At 55.4% G+C, this 5,000-nt stretch overlaps 1 non-coding gene across 1 annotated transcript in view; it reads right to left on the bottom strand.

Moving 5' to 3' along the window:
* The window catches only part of LOC126197029 (small subunit ribosomal RNA), a 1,909-nt gene extending 1,039 nt beyond the window's left edge, over positions 1-870 (bottom strand). Inside the window, exon 1 of the ribosomal RNA XR_007539439.1 lies at positions 1-870. This exon is cut by the window's left edge and continues 1,039 nt beyond it. This is a non-coding gene — a ribosomal RNA (small subunit ribosomal RNA).
* Positions 871-5,000: the final 4,130 nt, after the last annotated feature.

Below are 5,000 nucleotides of genomic sequence, written 5' to 3'. Positions count from 1 at the left end.
TGCTTTAAGCACTCTAATTTGTTCAAAGTAAACGTGCCGGCCCACCGAGACACTCAATAAAGAGCACCCTGGTAGGATTTCAACGGGGTCCGCCTCGGGACGCACGAGCACGCACGAGGCGGTCGCACGCCTTCGGCTCGCCCCACCGGCAGGACGTCCCACGATACATGCCAGTTAAACACCGACGGGCGGTGAACCAACAGCGTGGGACACAAATCCAACTACGAGCTTTTTAACCGCAACAACTTTAATATACGCTATTGGAGCTGGAATTACCGCGGCTGCTGGCACCAGACTTGCCCTCCAATAGATACTCGTTAAAGGATTTAAAGTGTACTCATTCCGATTACGGGGCCTCGGATGAGTCCCGTATCGTTATTTTTCGTCACTACCTCCCCGTGCCGGGAGTGGGTAATTTGCGCGCCTGCTGCCTTCCTTGGATGTGGTAGCCGTTTCTCAGGCTCCCTCTCCGGAATCGAACCCTGATTCCCCGTTACCCGTTACAACCATGGTAGGCGCAGAACCTACCATCGACAGTTGATAAGGCAGACATTTGAAAGATGCGTCGCCGGTACGAAGACCGTGCGATCAGCCCAAAGTTATTCAGAGTCACCAAGGCAAACGGACCGGACGAGCCGACCGATTGGTTTTGATCTAATAAAAGCGTCCCTTCCATCTCTGGTCGGGACTCTGTTTGCATGTATTAGCTCTAGAATTACCACAGTTATCCAAGTAACGTGGGTACGATCTAAGGAACCATAACTGATTTAATGAGCCATTCGCGGTTTCACCTTAATGCGGCTTGTACTGAGACATGCATGGCTTAATCTTTGAGACAAGCATATGACTACTGGCAGGATCAACCAGGGAGCTGCGTCAACTAGAGCTGAGCAGCCGGCCGCCCGGGAGTGTGTCCCGGGGGCCCGCGCGAACACGCAAGCGTCCGCTCAATTATTCTGCAAACAGGAGGAGGCTGGGCTCCCCTGCACGATACACCTCGAAACCCTCTCAGGTCCCGGCGGCGCGCAGCGCCGTCCTAAGTACTTGGTCGGGTTCGAGAGAGGCGCAATCGCCCGGAGATAGGCGAGTAGACGCTTTCAGTGCGACCACCCGTGCTCCCAACTGAGCTTGCCGCTGCCGACAGAGGCCCGGGAGCGTGCTGTCGTGGTGTTGCCGGCGGGAGACAACACGCGGCCACAAACAGTGACCGGGCAGCTCCAACGCCAGCGCCACAGAGGGGCAGAGCCCCACTTGGGTGCCAAAGCGAACTCTCCCAGCACAGCGCACGCGCCAACACATCCGCACAGCTGCGATACAAACCACCTGCGAGAACCGCGGGGGCGACCGAGCAGCAGACGGCGTCGCGGCGCCGAGTGCCGGGCGGCGGCGCATCCTCAACGCACACAGTCCTCAATCGGACCAGCACACTGCAGATGTCCACCGCGCTTCGCACCGGGCCCGGGAGGACCCACTTTGGCCGCACGGCGCCGCGCGCTGGGTGCGCCGGCACGCAGATGCGCCGCCTGCCGCCTCCGTCAGCCGGCGCGCCTGCCACTGGGCGCCCCCACCAGCCGGCTGCCGCGCGTGCGCCCACGCAGCGCGCGGCCAGCACGCCGGGCGCCCCCCCCTCACCGGCCGGGGACGGTCCCACCCAGCCACCGCCGCGTATCGCTTCATACCCACATGCCCACTCACGTTCGTGGGTATGACGGGTGTCGCTGAAGCAACCGGTTAATACCTGTACCGATCGTCGATATCAACGATTCACCTCCAGCGCGAACAACCGCGCAACAACGGATTTCCAGTTCATTTGCGTAACTTGGGCAGCAAACGTAGACATCCATCTACATTTGCGACTTCTACGAGTCTTGCATGCCTGGATGTTGTGTGTCACGACGCACTCCATCAGCATACATACACGCTGCGACGTGTGCACGAAAGAACACGTGGAAGGTGGCCAGCGTACGTATGCGAATGCCATTGCACAGCTGCGAAGCGCATTCAACACGCGAACTCCTGACCGACGAGCTAGAGGTGACAGGAGGGGAGGGGGGGGGGGGGGGGGCGGGGGCGATATACGTCCTATTGCAGTACACAATACAGTGGATAGCGGGACCATGTGGAAAGTAAGCAACACTCGCAAGATGTGAGGGTACGCACCGTAAAATGAAATACGCAGAACACCACAGTGTGCGCGAAGTGAACTATGTTGAGATGGTTGCAATTAGGCAACGCTACACGAATTCCTAGATTCATATAACTAACAATTACAGGGCAGGTTAAGGCGCAACGTGGGTTAGGTTAGGGCGCAACGTGGGTTAGGTTAGGGCGCAACGTGGGTTAGGTTTGGGCGCAACGTGGGTTAGGTTAGGGCGCAACGTGGGTTAGGTTAGGGCGCAACGTGGGTTAGGTTAGGGCCCAACGTAGGTTAGGTTAGGGCGCAACGTAGGTTAGGTTAGGGCGCAACGTAGGTTAGGTTAGGGCGCAACGTAGGTTAGGTTAGGGCGCAACGTAGGTTAGGTTAGGGCGCAACGTAGGTTAGGTTAGGGCGCAACGTAGGTTAGGTTAGGGCGCAACGTAGGTTAGGTTAGGGCGCAACGTGGGTTAGGTTAGGGCGCAACGTGGGTTAGGTTTGGGCGCAACGTGGGTTAGGTTAGGGCGCAACGTGGGTTAGGTTAGGGCGCAACGTGGGTTAGGTTAGGGCCCAACGTAGGTTAGGTTAGGGCGCAACGTAGGTTAGGTTAGGGCGCAACGTAGGTTAGGTTAGGGCGCAACGTAGGTTAGGTTAGGGCGCAACGTAGGTTAGGTTAGGGCGCAACGTAGGTTAGGTTAGGGCGCAACGTAGGTTAGGTTAGGGCGCAACGTGGGTTAGGTTAGGGCGCAACGTGGGTTAGGTTAAGGCGCAACGTGGGTTAGGTTAGGGCGCAACGTGGGTTAGGTTAGGGCGCAACTTGGGTTAGGTTAAGGCGCAACTTGGGTTAGGTTAAGGCGCAACTTGGGTTAGGTTAAGGCGCAACTTGGGTTAGGTTAAGGCGCAACTTGGGTTAGGTTAAGGCGCAACTTGGGTTAGGTTAAGGCGCAACTTGGGTTAGGTTAAGGCGCAACTTGGGTTAGGTTAAGGCGCAACTTGGGTTAGGTTAAGGCAGAAGTTGGGTTAGGTTAAGGCAGAAGTTGGGTTAGGTTAAGGCAGAAGTTGGGTTAGGTTAAGGCAGAAGTTGGGTTAGGTTAAGGCGCAACTTGGGTTAGGTTAAGGCGCAACTTGGGTTAGGTTAAGGCGCAACTTGGGTTAGGTTAAGGCGCAACTTGGGTTAGGTTAAGGCGCAACTTGGGTTAGGTTAAGGCGCAACTTGGGTTAGGTTAAGGCGCAACTTGGGTTAGGTTAAGGCGCAACTTGGGTTAGGTTAAGGCGCAACTTGGGTTAGGTTAAGGCAGAAGTTGGGTTAGGTTAAGGCAGAAGTTGGGTTAGGTTAAGGCAGAAGTTGGGTTAGGTTAAGGCAGAAGTTGGGTTAGGTTAAGGCAGAAGTTGGGTTAGGTTAAGGCAGAAGTTGGGTTAGGTTAAGGCAGAAGTTGGGTTAGGTTAAGGCAGAAGTTGGGTTAGGTTAAGGCAGAAGTTGGGTTAAGGGATGGTGTGTGTGGGGGGGGGGTGGGGTGGCGAGGTTCGTTGATAGTGATGGTAGTAAGTGGACGCCTGAGGCACTATCAGATATGTCACGTCAGTTGCACTTGTGGCTCATGGCAGGTGGCGCGCCCGTTCTGTGTTTGTGGCAAAGGAGTGGCACACCTGTGTCTTTCATTCCTGCCATTGTTTATGTGCTGTGAGATGCGGCAGTGTGGTGCTGTTGGGTGCACCCCTGTGTAGGACATGTGTGGGTGTTGGTGGCGTATCTGAGCAATGGTGGTTGTAGGAAGAGTGGGATATTCAGTTTTCTGGTTCGACGTCCCGGTCTGGTTATCATAGTGTGGATGGTGTACTGTGGCCGAGAGGATGCACTGGATGTTGTTCCATGCTGGTACTTAGATGTTGTGTCTGCGTCTGTTACAGGCATAGACTAGTGGGTGATGGAGTGTGTGGGTGACGTGTGGTTGACATTGTGTGCACAGACGTTCAGCATGTATAGGGACAGTTGTATGTGTTATCTATATTCCGATGACTGCGCGTATTACTAAGCACCGCCGCGTATAAGCTTAATGTATGTATAGTCAATGCCTGTTCTATCTCTGTACAGTAGTAGCGGTGCGACTGCACTAGCTAGCTACACCTCGCGGCATCGTCCCCCGGTGTATGGCATATGATTATAAACATTCTGTCTATTAGTCAAAACCGGTGGTGTGACTACGTCACATGTTTGAGGTGGGGGGACGCAACACCGTGCCGGTGGGTCAGGGCTGCGAAACACTTTCCCCACACTGGGGGCTCGGACCCTCATTACTCGTCCCAGTAATATATTGCGGAGCGCACATAGCCATTGCCCAGAGTCTTTGCGACTGCGAGTGCAACGCCCACGGGGACCGACGTGGATGGGGCGGCCCATAGCTGATCGCTCAGCATCGGAATCCGTACAGTGAGCGACGCGGTCGCGCACAGACTTAGAGCACGTTTAGGGACAGCGGGAATGTCGAATATTGGATAAAACTCTTCATGAAACGCAAGATATAGGTGTGGATTGCAACTTACGAGTGCGGGAAACGTCCGCCGTTCATCCGCTGGACTTGCGATTTTGGTGGGTGGGGTGGGGCACGTACGGGTGCGGGTGGCGTGATTGTCGGTCGACGACTTCGTGGTGGACAGAGGATGCCGTCTTTGTGGGTGGCGTCGGACAATGTGTACTGTGCGCCCAGCGATGTCGTATTCAGCTTGGCGTCTCATAGATGGCGGTATCGCCGTTGCAGGAGGCCTAGATGGCGTTATTGTTTGTGGTGCGCTCGACATGGTGGATGTAGTGTTGCCAGATTCGCGTAGATGGCTGTATTGCATGTGGTTTCGTCGTATTTTCATAGGT

The sequence above is a fragment of the Schistocerca nitens genome, chromosome 7, assembly GCF_023898315.1.
Source record: "Schistocerca nitens isolate TAMUIC-IGC-003100 chromosome 7, iqSchNite1.1, whole genome shotgun sequence".
NCBI classification, from domain to species: Eukaryota; Metazoa; Arthropoda; class Insecta; order Orthoptera; family Acrididae; genus Schistocerca; species Schistocerca nitens.
This window is presented reverse-complemented; position numbering and strand designations above follow the sequence as displayed.